Consider the following 11,701-nt stretch of genomic DNA (forward strand, 5'->3'; position numbering starts at 1 on the left):
ATATTGTCTTAGTGTTTTCACAGTGGAAGAGGATTAACAGTATAAAAGGTGTGCGTCTTACTGGACAGTAGGGAGTTTTTATAATGTTCTTAATCTTTGCCAGCTTGATAGAAAATAGTATGCTGAGGTAATTTATATTTCCTTAATTATAGTTATTTTTACTTAACATATATTTTAAGCAGCTACTAATGATAGGCTCTATGTTTTCAGAAGCCATTTGTATTTTTTCCTTAGCATCGTCTGATCCTTTGCATGTTTTTCTATAGTGTTTTAATATTTTCATTATTGATTTGTTGTTTTATTGATAGGTAAAATGTAATGAAATCTATCAAAAGTATCCTTTGAGATTTCTTCCATTCCTTAATGTTTTTCATGTCGTTTGACCTGGCATTCTTTGGAATTCTGAGGCAAACCTACTGCCATGTGCCAGCTTATGCAGTGAAAATGCAGCTTTCATCTGTAAGCAGTGGGGTCTGGGTTGTTCCCATGAGATACATACACACACACACACACACACACACACACACACACGTGAATTATAACAATGGAAAAAGAAAAAGATGAACACTTAAGATGTCCATTAGCTTTATATTGTATTATGTCACCAAAATGTTTGAATGTTTGCTACTTTATAACATCTTTTCAGAGAATGGGAAGCCCATCTCTTGGAGCCTAATGAAAAAAGGAAAGTTGTGGCTGGATTTCATTACTGTCAATCATGTTTGGATTATAATAGCGGAGGCTGTGATTTCTCAAGGGAGAGATAGAAGGATCAGGTCATGTCCTGGGAACTTGACTATGGTTGCATCTAAGCCAGTGAATGTGGGTGTGTGTGTGTGTGTGTGTGTGTGTGTGTCTAGTTTGGCTCAGGCCTTTGAAAGCAGTTCAAGGAGAAGTGATATCTGATGATTTCTTAATGTTATCTTGAATAGAAAATAAAGGGACTTTGTTGAAAAAAATGTCTGATTGATATCTTGGCCTTTCACTCACTGCCTTAAAAAAGAACCGATTAATTAATTTGGGACCAACCAAGGAGAAAAGAATACTGATCTTTGCCCAAAAATTCTTCTAAATCCTCTAATTCTTATAATCTATGTCAAATAACCTCATCATCAAATTAGAAGGCAAACAACAAACAAGGAAAACTATTTGAAATAACTATATAATATCTTGAAGAGAGGTTTCCTTATTCTTCTTCTAAGGTATTTAAAAAAGGTATTCTTGTCTGTTTATTTTCCCAAATGGAATTTAGAATACCTTTGTCAAGTTCTACACCTCTCCCTTGAAAAAATATCCAGTAGGGAACAATCTGAAATGCAAAGATTAATGTGCATATATTTTTCATAGTATGTTTATTGATAGATTTGATGAACTGACATTTGAGATCAATAAGATTAATGCTGAACGAACATATGACCCTCCAAATGTCTCATAACATCACACAAAAATAGGAATTGAGTGAGCCCCCTCCCAGTTGGGACAGGTGAGCACCCCATCCTGACACAGGCCCACTAAAAGCGGCATCCAAAAAAGTTGACAGATGTATGCCATCCCACCATGAACAGGGCCACATGTAGGACTGTTCACTATTCCTTGGCTCAGTCCAAACAGAGGGATAGAAATAATTTCTCTGATGTTCTGTAGACAAGAAAGAACAAGCAGATTTGGGACAACTTGGGGACAGGGTGAAGTGGTCCGGTTAAGATGATGTAATTATTTCAACAGCAGTGTGATGAGGCCAGCTTGGGAGGAATGTACTTCTATGTCAGTATGTTGGTCGTAAAGGACTTCAGTAATGGGCCAGCACCTGGGCATGGCATGGGGCTGCCTATTTCAGAGAGCATCTGTTGCTATGATTCTGTTTATTTTCAAACGTGTGGAAGGCACATCTTTGCTGAGAAGTCACCTCTTTAGAAGTCATTTCAAAGTGAATGAAACATTTCCTCGACTGACTTTTGATTTTCATACTCTGGCCTTTGCAGCCTGCCCATCTGTACAGTGCTCTCAGTGTCTGTGCTGGCTTACTGACCCCTGGACTCGTCTCTGGAAGCTTCACAAACGACTTCACACTTAACACAAATGAACCTCAGTTTCTTCACCTGTAAAATGGGATCAGTATATATTGTATGCCTAACTCACAGTGTTGTTTTGATAACAAAATAAAAATTATGTATGTGAATGTGTTATGCAAATGTGAGGTATTATCATATCTCAACCTGTTTTAGCATTCATCAATAAAGACGCTCATGATGCGCCCTGAAGATACCCAGACTAAGCTCATTTTGCATTTTGCCCTCTCTGGGGTAAAACAGACTTTTCCCAAAGCAGCATATTTGGTCAAAATAGCTATCATCACTTAGTGAATGAAATTCTGGAACCTTGTGATTTGTAAACAACATCGTTTTATCCTCAGGAGCAAAGGCATGTTTTATTAGTATACAGCAGGTAGAACCTTGTAACTTCTTTCCCTTCACCACAAGGTGGTGCTAGTGTATCCAATAAAATAGTTGGCCCTGCGACTGAATCAAAAACCCTCTTTATTTCAGCCCTAATTTATGATCAGGATTTACAACCCAGTGCCATAACTTTACCTTACCTAAGCCATCAGTTCTCTATTTATCTTTTAAAATTCTCTTCCTGTGAAATTACTCCTCTGTTTTTTTGGAGGGTTAAGTTTGCTTTTGGGACAAATCCATGTCTACATTTTGAATTATTGACTCATAATTTCCACAGGGGCCAGTGCTCCCCTTTCTTCAGTGGGATACTGCAAGACCCAGTCTTGGGCTTATTTGCAGAATGTCACCATTCAGTTGTGGTATTGAAATGTTTTATGATGGATGGTCTAATAGGAGGAGGGTGGTCTAATAGGAGGAGGATGTGAAGGCATTTTCTCTATTGCTGAGCTATTGCTCTGTAGAAGGAGCTTTGCACCCCATTTTGTGAGATCTCTGTAACCTGTGGGCAAGTTCCTTGACCTTTATGAGCTTCATTTTACCATCTCTAAAATGGTAATAAAGGTGACAGCAATCTCTTTGGACTGTTACAAAGATTAGAGATAGATTATAACATAGTTTTTTCTCATCTGTAAAATGGGATGATAATAATAGTTATCTCTTAGCGTTGTAGACTAAGTAAATGAGAGAACACATGTAAAACTCATATAAGCACAGTATTTGGGATTTAGAGAGTGCTCATTGAACATTAGTGATTATTGTCATTATCATCAAGGATGCCATAGAGTCTGTGCAAGGGGCTGGGGGTCAGGCTGAAGGGTCCTGCTCTTAGATTCCTTGGCTCTGTGTGATTGTACTTAACTGTTTCCCTGGCCATTCATGAAGCTGGTCATAGCTGCCTTTGAAGTGGTAGGAGGTTTTGTCTCCTTTCTTTTCTTTTTCTATTCCTTTTATCCCCTTTTTACTTAAGGGGAGAATAAATTATTTCCATTTAAATTGCCCACCCATAGCCCCTTTGGGGTATGAATTTGTGTTTCTGTAAAAAGACCTGAGTAAGAAGACAGGAGCCCTAGCTTTCGCCCAGAAATGATGTCAACATGCCCTCTGAGATTAGAGGGAGCAGACTTGGAAACCAGGCGACTCCAGATCTAGAGACTTGGAAATATAATTGCTTATAAATTTAATGACTGACCTTCTCTGATTTGGTGATTCTTTAAAATGGGAATGGTAATATTTTTTCTTCTTATCAGACAGGGTTGTTATGAAGATAAAAATGAGCATGTGAGATGTGAATGATAATATTGGGGTTCCAGATGTCTGTATTAAAAATAGAGGTATTAGGTATCTGATGGTGCACGTGTGTGTTGGGTGAAAGAGGTCATGCTTTTGGAATGCTGATTGGACAATGTGTGATTGACCTAGCAGATTTCAACTATAAAATCAGGAAGTGAGGGTATTACATATTTTCTTTTTCTTTCTCACTCCCACACCCTACTTCCAGTTTAAATATTTTAAATAGGACAATTATTTGTCCCAACAGAGTTGAAAATGGAATAAACACTAAAATAAGGGTCACTCCCAACTGTGTTTGGGATATCTAGTAATTTTGCCTTTGCGGGAATGTGAACACTATTTTCTAGTGCAGGGATCAGCCCCTGGCCTCTCCTTAAGAACCCTAGTGGCACGAGGCCTGCCTAGACATCAGTAGGCATAGGGCATCGATAGGGAGGAAGGCAAAGAGCAGATTACAGAAAAGGGAAAGAAGTGGGAAAGAGAGAAGAGGAAGGTGGAGAAGGATAAAGGAGTCGTACATTGCTGGGAGTGAAGACAGTTGAGATGTGGGGTAGAGGAAGAGAGGAAAGACTGGAAGCTTGGGTGTTAGGAAAATCAGGGCTGGCTGACCCTGTGACCCTAAAGGATTAATTTAACTACTCTGATTCTCAGCTTCCTTAATTCGAAAGTGGGGTTAATAATATCTATCTTTGCATGATTGTAGTTAGTTTAGCAGGACAAAATGTCCAGTATTTGTGTGTGTGTGTGTTCTTGCCTAGAGTTGAAGCTGCCTGCCTGCCACACCCTTCTAGACAGTATCCCTTCAGAGCCTTCCCTGTTGAAGCCTAGGCAAATTGTTCTATGTTCTTTCCTATGCAAAGACTCCCCTTGAGCATCCATCACTGTCAAAAATGTACAACAGAATGGCTCCAAGGAAGATATTCTCAGACCCCTCTTTCAAGCCAACTTTGAACGCATAATCAACACTACTTGGGGTAGTTTTTCAAACAGACACTAATATATCTAATCACACTGCCCGTTAGTCCCCATTTCACCATCCTAATCACAGGGATATATTGGGGGGGATGCTAAATATTTTGCTGAAATCAAGGTATATTTGCCATACCCCTCAAATTATTCGGCTTGGTAAGGACTTCTAACAAATAATGTCTTGTGAATATTTCAAAAGGTTTTGTTAAAGTGTGTTCTAAATGTCCTCAGAATTGCTAACTAATGGGTTGGACTGTAGTTGGTACAGGAACTATTCTTTTTACCTCCTTTTAAAAACTCAAGAATTCTTCCATCTTCAGTCATCTAATCATTATCTATTCTTCATGATTTCTTCATGCTAACATAGATTAACTCTGAGATATAGGTGCAGATTCCTTTAGCACCTGAGATGTAATTAGTCTGAATCCTGCTACATGTGTTTTTTTTTTTTTCTTTTAAAAATAAAATAATGCTTTGTCTTAGTCAGTTTGGGCTGTTATAACAAAATACCAGAGACTGAGTGGTTTAAGTAACAGAAATTTATTTCTCACAGTTCTGGATGCTGGGAGGTCCATGGTCAAGGCACTGGCAGATTCGGTGTCCAGTGAGGGCCTCACCCTCATGAACTGATCTCCTCCCAAACGCCCTGCCACACTAGGGGGTTAGGAGTTCAGTGTATGAATTTGTGGGGGGGACAGATTTTCAGTGTATAGCGTGATTCTTTATTAGTAGAGGAATAACAACGGCTAAATTTGTCGTCTTGGAAATTTGAAAGTACCTCCACATGCATTATCTCAAGTGATCAGTAACTGTTATCTCCATTTTAAAGACCAGGAAACTGACACTCAGGAGGTTAAGTAACTTGTTCATGATCCCACTACCACCTGTTGGCAGAGCTGGGTTCTACAAAGTGTGGGACTTCTGACTCGATGTTTGAATGTCTTGTTATATATGTATTTTATTGTGTGTTAACAGTATTACTTTTGGAAGAAAGTAAGCTACAAATAGGCAAGAATAGACACAGATTATATGTATACATAGTGCTGTCCAATAGAATATTCTGTGATGGTGGGAATATTCTACCTCTGCACTTACCCAGTTATAGTAACCACTAGCCATATGTGGCCATGGAGCACTTGAAATGTGGCCAGTGTGAATGGAAAATGAATTTTAAATTTTATTTAATTTTGACTGAAATAGCCACATACTACAGAGCCCCATGCCCAGGAGTAAGTGGGACAGCATCCCTCAGCCTGAAGCCCTTTCCCAGAGCTAAGAGAGTTGTTAAGTCCACCCTCTGGTTGGGCTCTAAAGGGGCGAATCCTGGATGCACTGAACATTCATCCCAAGGAGATAGTTTTAAGCCCCAGTGGTTGCTTGGAAGCCTTGCAGGGGCAGCCACATGGACATGGGGGCTTAAGAGCATGGGGAATTAAACTCCATTTCTGCACATCTGAGTCATAGTGTATAAATTTTAATTCACTGCATAAGCAAGCCTCAGGCCCTTTGGGGCTTTTGCCCTGCTGAATTTTTCTTATAGGATCATGCCATCCTGCATGTGAATCTTTGGTTATGTGCTCTGCTTTCTAATTCTGCACATTTCAAAGTATGGATCTCCACTTAGGTAATTGGTTTTGTTGGCCCTGCTTAGAAAGAACATGGAGCTCCCTGACCGCCTCCTTCGGAGTCCCACAACCAGGGACCCTAATAAGTAGCAGATCTAGCGTTTACAGCATGGACTCTGGTGCCAGGCTGTCCAGGTTCAGATCCCTGCTGTGCCACTTATTAGCTGCATGACCCTAGACAAACATTTAAGTGCTATGGGACTCAGTTTCCTCATCTGTAAAATGGAACAATAACGGTCGTGCCTACGTCATAAGGCTGGGGAGAGGATTAGATGAGTGACTGGATTTAACAGTGCCCAGCACAGTGAGCACCATATTAGTATTTGATGTTGATACTGTTGTAGGCGCAGCCCCACTCTGGTCTCAAACGCCAACTAAGACCATGGGAGGTTTTAGGTGACAGAGGTTTAAGGAACACTAGGCTTGCTTTCTGCAGCTGTGCAGTGAGAGTTTTCCTGTTAATCCTGCTTACCTAGTTCCTGGAGTCCTATCTGTGACCCCCAGACCCCATGAGTCAGTCTCTTGCTGCTGCTAGACTTTCCTAGGACTGAGTCCTGTTTGCTTGCTGGTGGCCCGTGCCAAACTTTTACTACTTATTATGCTCAAACCACTTGCCTACACTTCCGTTGTCAAATTCTGGGAGCTTGAGGGACCCCCCTGTTCCACTCTGGTGGGTTTGTGCATTTCCCAGTTCTAACCCCTTGGTTGTCTGGCCCGTCTTCCTCTCATCATGTCTCCTTTTTATTTCTCATCAGGCATTGTTTTGAAGGTCAAATTAGACTTTTGATATATTTTCTTTTGTAATTTCCTCTCTCTCATGAATTCGGTATTTCTTTCGGCAGTAGGATCAAAACCTATCTTTAAGTTTTGTAATCTGTTGCTATAAATTCAAGCATTAACTTCTTTTAAAAAATCCAGGCCCAGTACAGATTAATTAGTTAATTAATTAATTCAACAAACTTTATTTAGTGTCCACTCTGCAAGAGGCACTATGCTAGGTGCTGGAGATACAGGGTTTTGCATAATTCTAGGCCTATAGGTGGATCTCCAAAAATGGTGGCTCAGTTTCACTCTGTAGGATTAAGCCCAGAGTCACACTTTTGTGGATGGCTACTGTACCTTTAGAGAGACATACCTCAGTGCCCATAGGTGGGAAGGAAAAGGGCAGCTCAAATACAAAGAGCTGGAAGACAATGAAGTTATCACCAGGTCTTCTGTCTCTTAGTTGGTGGGCATCCTGCTCTGCGGCTCCATCTACCTGTCCATTGCAAAAGGTGGCACGGGGTGAAGAAGAGAGGAGTCTCTAATCCTATCTACAGCAGTCCACCAATGTGCTGCAAAATGGAAATGGCAAGATGTATCAGAACTCCTCAAATCTGAAGATGTGTTTAGGACTGTAAATTTGAATTCACATATCTAATCTTGTTTCAGATCTAAGACTCTGCTTGTCCCTGGTCTAATCCTGTCCCTGGTCTAATTCCTTATTCAAGAGGAATTTACACAGCAAAACACTGAGACAAACACCCACAAACATGCCTTTTTGGTTAATTTGCTTTTTCAAATACAAGCAGTTTAACCTGGGTGCTATTTACCAGGTACTGTCCTAAAGGAAAGAGATGTAAATACTTATGTCAGATTTATTGGCTCAGGAAGTTCAGGCCCTACTGGAGGAACCCAGGAGGGCTTCCCTGGCAGAGGCTGAGGCCTCGGTGTTGGAGGCAGTGGCGGGTGCAGGCCCATGTAAACAGTTCTCAGTATTATGCTACTAAGACGTGGCTGGGGCTTGGAACAGAGCGGGAAACAGAGAGAGGGAATAAGAGTGAGAAACCCCTGCTTGCTAATATGTATATTTTACATGGCACCTTTGAAGATGAAGCTGCTACTTACACCACTTTACTCCAATTCAGTGAGTTTTACAAGACCACAGGGGGATATGTTCCAGTTTGAGCAAGCTGAAAATGTCTTAGAGCTGACAGAATAATGAGTGTTTTTTCTTTGTTTAATATTTTTGACCCAGATCGGAGAACTGTGGTTTCTATCATTTCTGCCCAATATACCTGTCGTTGTTTTCCGCCTTTGTTTCTTTCACTTCCTGAAGGAATTTCTAATTTCTTGTGTGTATAATAAGAAAGTCAAATATAGGCAATCATTTCCAATTATTTTTAAGAATTTTCCAAAATTATGTAATGAATAGTTGATTCTCTTGGTTAGTTACTTTTAAAACTGATGGTTTTGACAGATTGTTTTTTCCCTTCCCTTTTTATTTTGTGCTAGTTGGTGTATTTCTAGCCCTGATTTGAAGATTAAACCGTGACTGGAGTTTGGCTTTCCACTCCTGGACGATCAGAAAGGGACAGGGGGAAGATTTTTCGGGACAAAGGTGTGTCTAGAGAAGCCCAGCTGGGATTAGGTTTGCAATCATGAATGAATATTTAGAAGAAAGATTTTGTCTTGGCCCTGAGATTGCCTCTTTCTCAGGGAGAGCTTTATTAGCATCTTTGTTTTTATTATTATCCCTCCTCCCTCTCTCTCTCCCCCTCCCCCCCTTCTTCTCCTCTTCTTCTTTTATGGTACGATTTACTAATTTCCTAATACGTGCTAAGAAACTGAGGTTTGGAGAAGTTCAGGAATTTGCTTAGGGTCACTCAGCTGCTGTGTAAACCCAGCTCTGTTTCCAAAGTTTGTTCTCATTTCGCTACATACTTTCTCCATCTCTAAACCTAGGGACTCTGTTAGAAATTCCCTAAAGGCCTAGTATTTTTGCCCCTGAGGTAGTAGGGATTGTGTTTATAAATAAAAGTGCTCTCTCACCCACCTTTATAATTTGCATACAAGCTCACATACCTCACTTCATTTTATTACAGGGTGGGGGTAATGATTCCATCTTATAGATACGGACACAGAGCTAAAATCAATTTTCTAGAATATCTGTTGTACTTTCTACTTCCCTGGGAGCAGACTTTATACCTTGTACCCGTCCAGAGCATCAAACCAGAAGTGAAACAAGAGGGTCTGTGCCCTAGGCCAGGCTCTGAGGACATCCTCTGGCACTCCCTGCAAGGCCTTGCTCGGCCCTCTCTGCTGGTTGGTGGTGTGATCTGCCTTCAGTTCTTCCCTACGAGCCAAAGACCTGTTGCAAGTCGGCTCGCTGCTTCCTGTGTGTGCATCCATTTCCCACCCTCAGCAAGTGTCAAGTCTTCACTCCCATCCCATTAGATTTCATTCTGCTTCATTTATCAATAATTTGCTGGTGGCAACGGCAGCTCTCAGCCCTGCTGGTTTCTGTGGCATTCAAGGTAGTGGAGAGGTGGATTGGGAGGAAAATTGAGCTAAACTAGGAGTCTGGGATTCTGGTCTCACTGGCTGTGAGGCCCTGAGAAGGCCATCTTGCCTCTTCCTCATTGTTGGAGCAGAGTATGGACTGGGTGGTCGGTTCTAATATGCCATGGCTCCTAGTGCAGTATTCGTGGAATGTGAGCCGATTATCTCTGTAACTTTCTGGGAAAGGGATATGCTTATCTTGTTGCTGAGAATGGTTAGTCCTAAGGATAGTTAGGAGTTTTATATTTTAATCTTTTCTGACAAAAAGAGAGAAACTGCATTTCTCCAAAATATTGACAAACCCAAGGGGTGCTGCATTTATCTGTGCTGCCATCTGCGCTGGATGGAACACAGCAGAAGTGAGAAGCCCCCAAACGTAGTGCAGTGTGCCAGTGCCTCAAGCCAGAGTTACATGAAATACACCCCAAAGTGCCAATTCTCCAAGCTCAAACTTGGTTAGAAAGCAGGAAAGCCTGGGAGACCGGGCCAGCTCTATGGAGAATTTTATTGCCCTTTTTTGGTAAAAGCTCTGAGAAGCAGAGTTCTATTTTTCACCTAGAGGACAGAGGAAAGGCTGAACAATAAACGCTTTGGGTGTTATAAATATGGCACCAGAATTCTCTGCGAAATGCTGACAGTTTCTCCTTGAAGTTGCAGTCTTGATTTGGGTTTTTGATTCCTTCTCTCCTCTCTCATTCTTCGGGGAGAGGGTGAGGGCGCCCTTTTTTCTCAGGCTTTTGCCTTATAAGTTTTTACAAGTTTCTGCCTTGAATCTCAATTTCAGCAACTTATCTCCTTTTTGCTTCCTGCCCTGTTCCCTTGTTTCTCTACCACGAAGTCCTGACTTGCTCCTGCCGTAGGCCTCCTGGAGACACAAGTCCTCACCTGGAAGGCCAGTCCCAGCCTCCATTCTCATTAAGAAAAGTTAAAGGTTTAGCTCTATTATTATTTCAGAGGTATTCTGCATGTCTCCTACAGTGGGATCTCATGTATCAATCATGTCCCATGGGGAAAAACTTCTTTCTCTTTATTGAATATTGGTGTCTGATGGAATGCAAAGAATAAAGAGTGTTTGAAGGAGGAGAGATACTAATAATAATGGTTTTGAATAATTACATAGAAGAGAACTCAAGGGACAATTCCTGCCTTTATTTGTTTATATTACGTCTTTTTGCAAAATAACTCCAGGCAGTTTTCAATAAGGCTCATATATACCATGTCTGTGGCTTTCCAGCTTTCCTAGTGAAGTGCATCTAATGGCAGAAGACAGTAAATAGGTACCATTCTTGGGAGACCTGGGGGAAGAACCCAGAATGATCCAAATTTGCCTTTCAATTTCAATTCATAATATATCTGTGTTTGTCCTAGTATTAAGATGTTTTTAATGACCTAACTTTGATTAAATCGGGGTCTCCAGACATATGAGTCACCATTGTCCCTGGCTTCCTGGATCCCATGACAGATCACTGCATAGCCCGGGGATACATGCGCTTCAGTGCCAGAGCCTGGCAATAGGACTTTCCCATAGGTATAAAAGAATAGGAGTCAGGTACTATAAAAGGGAGAGAGAAAATTCCAAAGGGCAAAAAGTAGGCTCTGAGTTCCCTAGCAGCAAGGAAAAAACAGGAGATCTCAAACATACATTTAAATAAGTCAAGCCTAAGACCTTTGTTGGAAAATTCATTTTTTTCTTTTGTTGAAATATGATCAAAGAAAAACATTGTTGAGTCTATCAGTATAGATTACTTGCTATTCTTTGTAATTGATGGCTCTGAACACCTATTGTCTACTTATATAATTTTTGCCTCAGGTAACAGAACTTGTCTGTTGACATTTATTTCCCGAGTATGTTCTAGAGGTTTACAAACTTTCTTGCGCATTCAGATCACCTGGGGAGTTTTAAAACAATCCAGACGCCTAGGCTTCACTTGATGCCAGTAACTGGAGCTGGTGGAGGAGGTAGGAGCTAGGCATCAGCATTTTATTTTTTAAAGGTTCCTAGGAGATTCCAGCACGTGGCCAAATTTGAGATCAGTGGTT

Source organism: Pseudorca crassidens, chromosome 5 (assembly GCF_039906515.1).
Source record: "Pseudorca crassidens isolate mPseCra1 chromosome 5, mPseCra1.hap1, whole genome shotgun sequence".
NCBI classification, from domain to species: domain Eukaryota; kingdom Metazoa; phylum Chordata; class Mammalia; order Artiodactyla; family Delphinidae; genus Pseudorca; species Pseudorca crassidens.